The sequence below is a fragment of the Papio anubis genome, chromosome 4 (assembly GCF_008728515.1).
Source record: "Papio anubis isolate 15944 chromosome 4, Panubis1.0, whole genome shotgun sequence".
Lineage (NCBI taxonomy): Eukaryota > Metazoa > Chordata > Mammalia > Primates > Cercopithecidae > Papio > Papio anubis.
Genome location: NC_044979.1, coordinates 64,745,354 through 64,757,880, shown reverse-complemented (window position 1 = coordinate 64,757,880; position 12,527 = coordinate 64,745,354).

The following is a 12,527-nucleotide window of genomic DNA, read 5'->3' as shown; positions in this document are numbered from 1 at the left end:
ATATGTATACATGTGCCATGCTGGTTTGTTGCACCCATTAACTCATCATTTGCATTAGGTATTTCTGCTAATGCTATCCTCCCCCATCCCCCCATCCCATGACAGGCCCCAGTGTGTGATGTTCCCCACCATGTGTCCAAGTGTTCTCATTGTTCAGTTCCAACCTATGAGTGAGAACATACAGTGTTTGGTTTTCTATCCTTGTGATAGTTTGCTCAGAATGATGGTTTCCAGCTTCATCCATGTCGCTACAAAGGACATGGACTCATCCATTTTTCTGGCTGCATAGTATTCCATGATGTACATTGCCACATTTTTTAATCCAGACTATAACTCATGGACATTTGGGTTGGTTCCAAGTCTTTGCTACTGTGAATAGTGCCACAATAAACATACGTGTGCATGTGTCTTTATAGTAGCATGATTTATAATCCTTTGGGTTTATACCCAGTAATGGGATGGCTGGATCAAATGGTATTTCTAGTTCTAGATCCCTGAGGAATCTGTCTTCCACAATGGTTGAACTAGTTTACACTCCCACCAACAGTATAAAAGTGTTCCTATGTCTCCACATCCTCTCCAGCACCTGTTGTTTCCTGACTTTTTAATGATCACCATTCTAACTGGTATGAGATGGTATATCACTGTGGTTTTGATTTGCATTTCTCTGAGGACCAGAGATGATGAGCATTTTTTCATGTGTTTGTTGGCTGCATAAATATCTTCTTTTGAGAAGTGACTGTTAATATCCTTTGCCCACTTTTTGATGGAGTTGTTTGATTTTTTTCTTGCAAATTTGTTTGAGTTCTCTGTAGATTCTGGATATTAGCCCTTTGTCAGATGGGTAGATTACAAAAATTTTCTCCCATTCTTCAGGTTGCCTGTTCACTCTGCTGGTAGTTTCTTTTGCTTTGCAGAAGCTCTCGAGTTTAATTAGATCCCATTTGTCAATTTTGCCATTGCTTTTGGTGTTTTAGTCATGAAGTCCTTGCCCATGCCTATGTCCTGAATGGTATTACGTAGGTGTTCTTCTAGGATTTTTATGGTTTTAGGTCTAACATTTAAGTCTTTAATCCATCTTGAATTGATTTTTGTATAATGTGTAAGGAAGAGATGCAGTTTCAACTTTCTACATATAGCTAGGCAGTTTTCCCAGCACCATTTATTAAACAGGGAATCTTTTCCCCATTTCTTGTTTTTGTCAGGTTTGTCAAAGATCTGATGGTTGTAGAATTGTGATGTTACTTCTGAGGCCCCTGTTATGATCCATTGGTCTATATCTCTGTTTGGGTACCAGTACCATGCTGTTTTGGTTACTGTAGCCTTGTAGTATAGTTTGAAGTCAGGTAGTGTGATGCCTCCAGCTTTGTTCTTTTGGCTTAGGATTGTCTTGGCAATGTGGGCTCTTCATTGGTTCCATATGAACTTTAAAGTAGTTTTTTTCCAATTCTGTGAAGAAAGTCATTGGTAGCTTGATGGGGTTGGCACTGAATCTATAAACAACATTGGGCAGTATGGTCATTTTCACAATGTTGATTCTTCCTATCCATGAGCATAGAATGTTCTTCCATTTGTGTCCTCTTTTATTTCATTAAGCAGTGGTTTGTAGTTCTCCTTGAAAACGTCCTTCACATTCCTTGTAAGTTGGATTCCTAGGTATTTTATCCTCTTTGAAGCAATTGTGAATGGAAGTTCACTCATGATTTGGTTCTCTGTCTGCTATTGGTGTATAGGAATGCTTGATATTTTTGCACATTGATTTTGTATCCTGAGATTTTGCTAAAGTTGCTTGTCAGCTTAAGGATATTTTGGGCTGAGACGATGGGGTTTTCTAAATATACAACCATGTCATCTGCAAACAGGGACACCTTGACTTCCTCTTTTCCTAATTGAATACCCTTTATTTCTTTCTCCTGCCTGATTGCCCTGGCCAGAACTTCTGACACTATGTTGGATAGATGTGGTGAGAGAGGGCATCCCTGTCTTGTGCCAGTTTTCAAAGGGAATGTTTCCAGTTTTTGCCCATTCAGTATGATATTGGCTGTGGGTTTGTCATAAATAGCTATAAATAGCTCTTATTATTTTGAGATACATCCCATCAATACCTAGTTTATTGAGAGCTTTCAGCATGAAGGGCTACTGAATTTTATGAAGGCCTTTTCTGCATTTCTTGAGATAATCATGTGGTTTTTGTCTTTGGTTCTATTTATGTGATGGATTACCTTTATTGATTTGCATATGTTGAACCAGCCTTACATCCCAGGGATGAAGCCAACTTGATCGTGTTGGATAAGCTTTGTGATGTGCTGCTGGATTCAGTTTGCCAGTAGTTTCTTGATGATTTTTGTATCAATGTTCATCAGGGATATTGGTCTGAAATTCTCTTTTTTATTGTATCTCTTCCAGGCTTTGGTATATCCATCTGGTCCAGGGCTTTTTTTGATTGGTAGACTATTAATAAATGCCTTAATTTCAGAGTCTGTTATTGATCTATTCAGGGATTCAACTTCTTCCTCTTTTTAGTCTTGGGAGGGTGTATTTGTCCAGGGATTTATCAATTTCTCCTGGATTTTCTAGTTTATATGTATAGAGGTGTTTATAGTATTCTCTGATGGTAGTTTGTATTTATGTGGGATCGGTGGTGATATCCCCTTTATAATTTTTTATTGCATCTATTTGATTCTTCTCTCTTTTCTTCTTTATTAGTCTTGCTAGAGATCTATCTATTTTGCTGATTTTTTCAAAAACCCAGCTCCTGGATTTATTTATTTTTTGAAAGGTTTTTTTGTGTCTCTAGCTCCTTCAGTTCTGCTCTGATCTTGGTTATTTCTTGCCTTCTGCTAGCTTTTGAATGTGTTTGCTCTTGCTTCTCTAGTTCTTTTAATTGTGATGTTAGAGTGTTGATTTTAGATCTTTCCTGCTTTCTCTTGTGGGCATTTAGTGCTATAAATTTCCCTCTACACACTGCTTTAAATGTGTCCCAGAGATTCTGATATATTGGTTGTGTCTTTGTTCTCATTGGTTTCAATGAACATCTTTATTTCTGCTTTCATTTCATTCTTTACCCAGTAGTAGTTCTGGAGCAGGTTGTTCTGTTTCCGTGTAGTTGTGCAGTTTTGAATGAGTTTCTTAATTATGAGTTCTAATTTGATTGCACTGTGGTTTGAGAGACAGTTTGTTGTGATTTCTGTTCTTTTACATTTGCTGAGGAGTGCTTTACTTCCAACTGTGTGGCCAGTTTTGGAATAACTGTGATGTGGTGATGAGAAGAATGTATATTCTGTGGATTTGGGGTGGAGAGTTCCATAGATGTCTATTACATCCGTTTGGTACAGAGCTGAGTTCAAGTTCTGGATATCCTTGTTAACCTTCTGTCTTGTTGATCTGTCTAATATTGCAGTGGGGTGTTAAAGTCTCCCATTATCATTCTGTGGGAGTCTAAGTCTCTTTGTAGGTCTCTAAGGACTTGTCTGAAAAATCTGGGTGCTCTTGCATTGGATGAATATATATTTAGGATAGTTAGCTCTTCTTTTTGAATTGATCCCTTTACCATTATGTCATGACCTTCTTTGTCTCATTTGATCTTTGCTGGTTTAAAGTCTGTTTTATCAGAGACTAGGGTTGCAACCTCTGCTTTTTTTGTTTGTTTGTTTTCCATTTGCTTGGTAGATCTTCCTCCATCCCTTTATTTTGAGCCTACGTGTGTCTCTGCACATGAGATGGGTCTCCTGAATACAGCACATTGATGAGTCTTGACTCTTTATCCAATTTGCCAGTCTGTGTCTTTTAAATGGGGCATTCAACCCATTTATATTTAAGGTTAATGTTATTATGTGTGCATTTGACCCTGTCATTGTGATGTTTGCTGCTTATTTTGCTCGTTAACTGATGCAGTTTCTTCCTAGCATTGATGGTCTTTATAATTTGGCATTTTTTTTGCAGTGACTGGTACCGATTGTTCCTTTCCATGTTTAGTGCTTCCTTCAGGGGTTCTTGTAAGACCGGCCTGGTGGTGACAAAATCTCTCAGCATTTGCTTCTCTGTAAAGGATTTTATTTCTCCTTCACTTATGAAGGTTAGTTTGGCTATATATGAAATTTTGGGTTGAAAGTTCTTTTCTTTAAGAATGTTGAATATTGGTCCCCACTCTCTTCTGGCTTGTAGAGTTTCTGCTGAGAGATCCACTGTTAGTCTGATGGGCTTCCCTTTGTGGGTAACCCGACCTTTCTCTCTGGCTGCCCTTAACATTTTTTCCTTCATTTCAATTTTGGTGAATCTGACAGTTATGTGTCTTGGGGTTACCCTTCTCGTGGAATATCTTTGTGGTGTTCTCTGTTTTCCTGAATTTGAATATTGGCCTGCCTTGCTAGGTTGGGGAAGTGCTCCTGGATAATATCCTGAAGAATGTTTTCCAACTTGAATCCATTCTCCCAGTCACTTTCAGGTATACCAATAAAACGTAGATTTGGCCTTTTCACATAGTCCCATATTTCTTGAAGGCTCTGTTCATTTCTTTTTACTCTTTTTTCTCTAAACTCTTCTCACTTCGTTTCATTCATTTGATCTTCAATCACTGATACCCTTTCTTCCCCTTGATCCATTCGGCTATTGAAGCTTATGCATGAGTCATGTAGTTCTTGTGCCATGGTTTTCAGCTCTATCAGGTCATTTAAGGTCTTCTCTACACTGTTTTTTCTAGTTAGTCATTTATCTAATCTTTCTTCAAGGTTTTTCGCTTCCTTGCAATGGGTTTGAACATCCTCCTTTAGCTCAGAGAAGTTTGTTATTACTGACCTTTTCAAGCCTACTTCTGTCAACTCGTCAAAGTCATTCTCCATCCAGCTTTGCTCCATTGCTGGCAACGAGTTGTGATCCTTTGGAGGAGAAGAGGCACTCTGGTTTTTAGAATTTTCAGCTTTTCTTCTCTGGTTTCTCCCCGTCTTTTTGGTTTTGTCTACCTTTTGTCTTTGATGATGGCAACCTACAGATGGGGTTTTGGTGTGGATGTCCTTTTTGTTGATGTTATGCTATTCCTTTCTGTTTGTTAGTTTTCCTTCTAACAGTCAGGACCCTCAGCTGCAGGTCTGTTGGAGTTTGCTGGAGGTCCACTCCAGAACCTGATTTCCTGGGTTTCACCAGCGGAGGCTGCAGAACAGCAAATATTGCTACCTGATCCTTCCTCTGGAAGCTTCGTCTCAGAGGGGCACCCAGCTATATGAGGTGTCAGTAGGCCCCTGTTGGCAAGTGTCTCCCAGTTAGGCTACACGAGGGTCAGGGACCCACTTCGGGAGGCAGTCTGTCCGTTCTTAGAGCTCAAACTCCATACTGGGAGAACCACTGCTGTCTTCAGAACTATCAGACTGCAGAAGTTTCTACTGCCTTTTGTTCAGCTATACCCTGCACCCAGAGGTGGAGTCTACAGAGGCAGGCAGGCCTCCTTGAGCTGCAGTGAGTTCCAGGCAGCTCGAACTTCCCAACTGCTTTGTTTACCTACTCAAGCCTCAGCAATGGCGGACACTCCTCCTCCAGCTCAGGCTGCCACCTCGCGGTTCAATCTCAGACTGCTGTGCTAGCAGTAAGCAAGGCTCTGTGGGCGTCGGACCTGCCAAGTCAAGCTCGGGATATAATCTCCTAGTGTGCCATTTGCTAAGACCGTTGGAAAAGTGCAGTATTAGGGCAGGAGTGTCCCGATTTCCCAGGTACTGTCTGGCTCGGCTTCCCTTGGCTAGGAAAGGGAAATCCCCCGATTCCTTTCACTTGCCAGGTGAGGCAACGCCCCATCCTGCTTTGACTCACTGTTGGTGGGCTGCACCCACTGTCCAACCAGTCCCAGTGAGATGAACCAGGTATCTCAGTTGGAAGTGCAGAAATCACCCATCTTCTGCATCGATCATGCTGAGAACTCCAGACAGGAGCTGTTTCTATTCAGCCATTGTAGAATGATGCAATCCTTCATTTAAGTTCTAGGCAGACTGTTTCAGGTAGACCCCTATCTTTTCAACTACGGTTATTAAATATTATAGAGCCTGGCAGAAAATGTAGTTTTAAGTATATAAAAACACTGAAGGCTTATTGTTTTCATCCAATTTATAATCCCCCATGGGATTTCCTAAGACTCGAAGACTTTGGCAAGACTTGAATGCTTTCATGAGATGTGAATAATTGAGAAAGCATAAGCACTTGAATATCATAGTGCATTAAGTAATGAGGTCTGAAATGAGATATGTATGTTATTACTTCATCTATAGTTGTAGATGGTAGTAATGAAGATTTGGCACAAGAAGAATAACATTATAATTGATTCATACTTTTATTGGGTTGTGAGTGGAACAGATTATTCTATATATAGAGTTTTTGGGTGAGTAAAATAGTAATTTGGCATATAATATAAAGAAAAGGAAATGGTACATATATTTGGGTGAATTCATATGTGTCAACATATTTTATTATGCAATTCTATCCAATAAAGCTTGAGGGAAAGAGATGTATAGTTCTGTGACTTAGAGAAAAAAATCCTTATGGAAACCTCAAATCCCTTTGCTTTAAGAAAGTAGAAGCACTATTACTCTCAATGAAGTTTTTAAACAAAACACTTTAAAGTATTGAAAAGCAGATAATATGCAGGGGTGACTTTTCCATTGATAGCTATCTAGCTTAATAAAAAATAAAATTTAGATAGCTTTTGTTAAAAATGAGGAAAGAGACAAGACCTGTCAGTCATTAAGTCAATTAACTTTTATGTTAATTGATCCATAAATATCATACTGAGACAATAACTTAATCTCAAAATCAAGATATCTTCATGTTGTCATCAGAGTAATTGACTATTTTCCCATAATTACAAAACTACACTTTACACAATAAGACTTGTATTTCTTATTGAGAGTTTTTCTCTTTCTCTCCTTTTCTTTTCAAAACAGAAACATGCATCTCCTTTGGTCCCACATCTTTCTCCAGAAAGTGCTTGAGGTACCTGTCTTCTATTTCTTCTTTTTTCATTTTCTTTTGAATCATTTTCAGTTATGCCTCTGGTCTGCTATTTCAACAAAATTGCTGTTCTATTAGGTCACCAACAAACACTACCTCGTTATATCCAGTTGTCAGTTCTCAGTCCTCAACTGAGGACTTTTATATACTTTTATATACTGTTTATACTTTATATACTTTTATATATTTAAAACCAAGCGTTTACTTAGTCAAGTAAGTACTTATTTCCAGCATTTGAAAACATTTTCATCTTTTCTTCCTTGAAATTGCTATCAGCTTCAAGATCACAACCATCTCCTGGATCTTACCCACTCCACTTCCCAATCCATCCCAGTGCCTTTGTTTGCTCCGTCTTCATCTCCCTAGTTGAATATTAGAGTAACCTAGGATCAGGTCTTTAATTCATTCTCTTTTCTACCTACCCTAACTCTCTTTATCTTTTTTAATATAAGGAAAACTTAATTTTTTCCCTGACCAGTTTTTTTTTTTTTTTTTTAATTTCAACTTTTATTTTAGATTCAGAGGGCACATGTGCAGATTTGTTACATGTGTATATTGCATGATGCTGAAGTTTGGGGTACTATTGATCCTGTCACCCAGGTAGTGAGCATAGTACCCAATATATACTTTTTCAGTCCTTTTTCTCCTCCCTCCCTCACCCCCTAGGAGACCCTAGAAACCTTATAAAAATTTACCTGTCACTCAAACTGTGGTCATTTGGAGAAGCCTTGTAGCAATTATTTAGTCATTTTGTCATCTCTTTCACATGATTTCTCAACTTTATTCCAAGGTTTAAAAAATACAAAATATATGTTTCCTTCAGCGTTAAAAATTTAAACAAAAGGTTAAGATCTGAACTCCATGTTAATTATCTAGAATGACAAAAAAAATTTAAAAAATCTGAAACATAATTGGAGGTTATTTATGTAATTAGAAATGAATAATATGCATCCCAACATATATGACTTTTTTTTATCAGTTGTAATTATAATCACGTTCAAAACTTAAATTGTTCTGTTTTTAGCATAAGTGACCTCTTTGAATTGGCTTTTGTTTCTTTTAAATGTGACCCTGGAAGTCTTTGATACCTTTGCCTCTAGCCTGTGTGACACCATATTCCATGCTTTTATTGAACATTTCCCCTCTGAAACTGGAATCAACTGTTTCTGTGAGAGGTACTCACTGTTCTTAGTGGTATAAGTAATTAAAACCTCCATCTGGGTAATAAGGATGTTTATTTATTCAAGGTTCGTCATACTATATGGGTCTCTGGAGTTGACTGAGTTAAGGAGATAGGTTGATGGCTAGATGAATAGACAGGTAGATAGATATGGATAGACAGTCAATGGATACACATTTTTAGAAGATACTATGCTTCATGAGATCTTACTAATACTTCCACTCAAATTTAGGACCACAGGTCTTTTTGTATATTCTCTGCTGTGTTACATTTATGTCTCCCGTTTTTTACACAGATAATTTCTCTAGTGCACCAGAGATTATAAATTTCATATATTCTATAAATAGTGTTTTAATTTATCTAAAATTATACATAACTTTATCAGAAAAACAATATACACATCACATATAGAATTACTGAGAAGACTTTAACTGTTTGCATTATGCTTTTCTGATTTCCCTCAGGTCTAATAGTTGTGCTATATCTATATTGACTAAGCATAGAGTTATTGCATACTGTTCTTCATGTTTAACCTTTCTTCAATTATAATTCTATAGATAACTCTATGTTTAATTCTTACCACCCTTCTCATATTGATGCCTATATACCCATATTGGTTGCCTGAATACTATTTTCTAGTAGATTTCTCAGGAAGGATCAATAATTCCCTGAATTCTTCCATGTTGATTATAGTTTGCTCATACTGTTATAGTGGTAAGTCATTTATCTTCTTATATTGAGTATATTAAATATGTTACTCTATTTTTCTGACAAAAGCATTGCCTGTGAAAGGTCTAATGACAATCTAATTTTCTATGCTATATAAGTTATTTACTTTTTTTGTCTTACTGCTCAAATGAGCTTTTGTTTTAATATATTAAGTTCAATATTTTATTAGAGTATATCTTGAGCTCAGTCATTCTAGATCAAGATTCTTAGGTATTTAATGTGCTTTTTTCGCTATAAAAATGCAATTTTTTCAGTATAAATTTCCGTTTTTTTAACTTCAGGAAAGATTTTTTTTAATACAATTTTTTAGATCATCTTTGCCCAGCTTCAATACTTGTTACTTTTTATGCAATTCTTGTCTCTTTATTTATCTTGATTTTTTTAAATTGTCCTGTTTAATCTTCTAAATCACAAAAGGCATTTTTATGTTATGTTCTGTCTATTTACGTGTGTTTCTCCTGGTTGTCATTTATAAAGTTATTTTTCTTTATTTCTGTTTTTACCCCCAAGTTGTAGCACCTTATTTCTGTTTTTATCTCATTCCCATTTATTTTGCTTTGTTGTATAACATTTTAAATGGCTTAAAACCCATCTTAAAATTTTTATTTTCTGTGTGGATATTATTTTATACCTAATTATTCTTTTTTCCTGAGACAGAGTCTCACTCTGTTGCCCAGGCTGGAGTGCAGTGTTGTGATCTCCATTCACTGCAACCTCCACCTCCCGGGTTCAAGCAATTCTTCTGCTTCAGCCTCCTGAGTAGCTGGAATTAAAGGTGTGCACCACCACACCTCAAGCATCTCTTTTAGCTTTAGTAGAGATGGGGATTCACCTCATACTGCCCAGGCTGGTCTCAAACTCCTGGCCTCAAGGGATCCACCTGCCTGGGTCTCTCAAAGAATTAGGATTACAGATGTGAGCTACCACTTCTTAATTATGTTTTCTATGAAAATAATACACATGGTGAGATTTGACCTTGACAATTATCTGTTGCTTATTTTTTATTTTTAAAAATGTGTTTTTCTTAAGTTTTTAAATGTCTTGGATCAGGGACTGTCCAACCTGCAGAGTTCCATTTTCTGTTGTTTTTTAATAGTCTAAACAAATAGTAACTTCCTTTCTCAGATTTTCTAGGTCTCCTTACCTTTATCTTAATTTTTTGTCTCAACTTTTTCTTTTCTTTCTCTTTGTTGTTTATATCTCATTATTATTACTTTTTCTGTATTCTCAGCAATTTTTTCTCTGTTTGTTGTTCTGTCTTGGGAAGAAGTTAGTCAGTGTGGGGAGATCTTAAAGCCTAGGCTTATCTTAGTCCTCCGGGTAAGCTTACTTCATGGAGCCCTTTGCACCAATACACTATTTCATTCAGCAATGTTCACTCTCACACCACCTCAACACCACATTTCAGCAGCTGGTATCAAGATAACCCACAGAGATGTTCCATTGCTTCAGGTCTGTCGATGTGTTGTAGCTTCCCCTAGGTTTCCTGTCTCACCAATCTGATGCCATGTGGGTTTGTGCTTTTGTGATATATATTCACATCTACTTTTATATTTGAACCCATAGGGAAAAAACTTGCCACCTAGATTCATTGTAAAAGTATCCATGAGTTATTGTTTTTAAGTAAATCATTTAGTCTGTTTTTATGTGGGAATTCAAAGAATTTGAACTATTGTCATTGACATTATTTAGCAACCCTCCATAGTTAATATTTCATCAAATACTTTAATATATTCTTATTTGGAAAGTTTATTTGGACATCCAGTTTTCCATATGTTGCTAGATACAAAAAGTTTTGGTTTTTTTTTTTCCCTTGGGATATAAATGTCCTGAAATTACTGATATATTAAAACTTTTCCTATTATCAATTTTAGGCTTTTTTCAATATTTTCATTATACTTGTTTTCTCTGCCTCAAATTTAATAGATTTTTTCATTTTATCTACTAGTTTGGAAATTATACATTATCATTTTCTATATTTCAGAAGTAATTCTAGCATAGAGTGCCATATCTCTTAATTGCATGGCTGAGCTGGTAGAAAAATCAGAGAGTTTCAAAAGCCCAGAAAGGAAACAAGACTAGAAAGCCCCTTTGCCATCCCAGCCTCACCTATACAAATACAACAGCTTTACAATTTTGTAACTTGAAATTTAGGCTTATTTTTTGACTTTTAAAATTGTAAATGAATAGCCTTTTGTATAAGCTAGGTTAAGAAAAAGTCTTAAAGAAACAATTTCCAAAATTCATAATCCAAAAATCATAGCATACCACTCATGAAATTCAAAATGGATAGTCCAAATTGGCTAGCAGGTCTTCCAACCTTAACAAAGCTTTCAAAATTTTCCTGATCATCAATTTTACCAGGCATATGGAAAACAGATGATAGGAAAGGTTTCTTCCAAAATCACCTTTAGGTCATATTTTTCTGGGGCAAAACCAGTCTTACAGCCAAAAATGGATATATAGAAGTGTGGTCCCTGGATTGTTCATTCATTTCTAACAACACTGCAATTTATAGAAGGGTACAGTCTTGAATCAGTATCAGGGAACACTCATGAACATTTTGATAAGTGTGTTAAAGTGATCATTATTAGAAACTATAGACATATCCCTGATGAAAAAGATGTAAAATTCTTAACAAACACTACCAACCAAATTCAACAACACATTTAAGAAATCACCACCATGGTAAAGTGGGATTCATCCCAGGATGCAAGAATGTTTCATCATATGCAAATCAATAAATGTATATAATTACATTAACAGAATGAAGATAAAAATTCATGATTACTTCCAATCAGACAGAAACAGCCTTAACAAAATTCAATATCCTTTTATAATAAAAAACTTTCAACAGATTAGATACAGAAGAAACATATCTCAATAAAGGTCATACATGACACACCCACAGCTAGCAGCAGACTCAATGGGAAAAAGTTGAAAAACCTTCCCCCTAAGATCTGAACAAGGTGAAGATGCCCACTCTCATCACATCTATTTATCTTAGTACTTGATGTCCTCTCACCAGAGAAGTTAGGCAAGAAAAAAGGCATTCAAATTGAAAGAAAGAAATTAAATGGTCCCCCCTGCCACCCACTCAAACCCCGTCAACTCCTGAAATAAATTTAGGAAAATTACAGGACACAACTCAACATACAAAAATCAGCAGCATTTGCACACATTAACAACAAATTGTCTGAAAGAAGCAAGAAATCAAATCCCATTTACAATAGTTAACAAAAGCAAAACATTTGGGAATAAATTTATAAGGAGGTGAAAGATCTCTGCACTAAAAACCTAGAAAGCACTGATGAAAGACACTGAAAAGACACACATAAATAAGAAACTTTTATCTATATTAAATAATTAATATTATTAAAATGTCCTACTACCCAAAGAGATACACAGATTCAATGCACTTAATAAAATAGCATTTTTAACAGAATTAGAGGAAAACAATCCTAAAATTCATGCAGAAAATGAAAGCCCCCCAAAAAAAAAAAAGCCAAATAATCTTTGAATAAAAATAACAAATCTAAAGCCTAAATTACCTGTCTTTAAAACATATTATGAAGCTATAGAAACCAAAACAGTATGGCAGTGGCATCAAACAGACACAGAGATCAGTGGA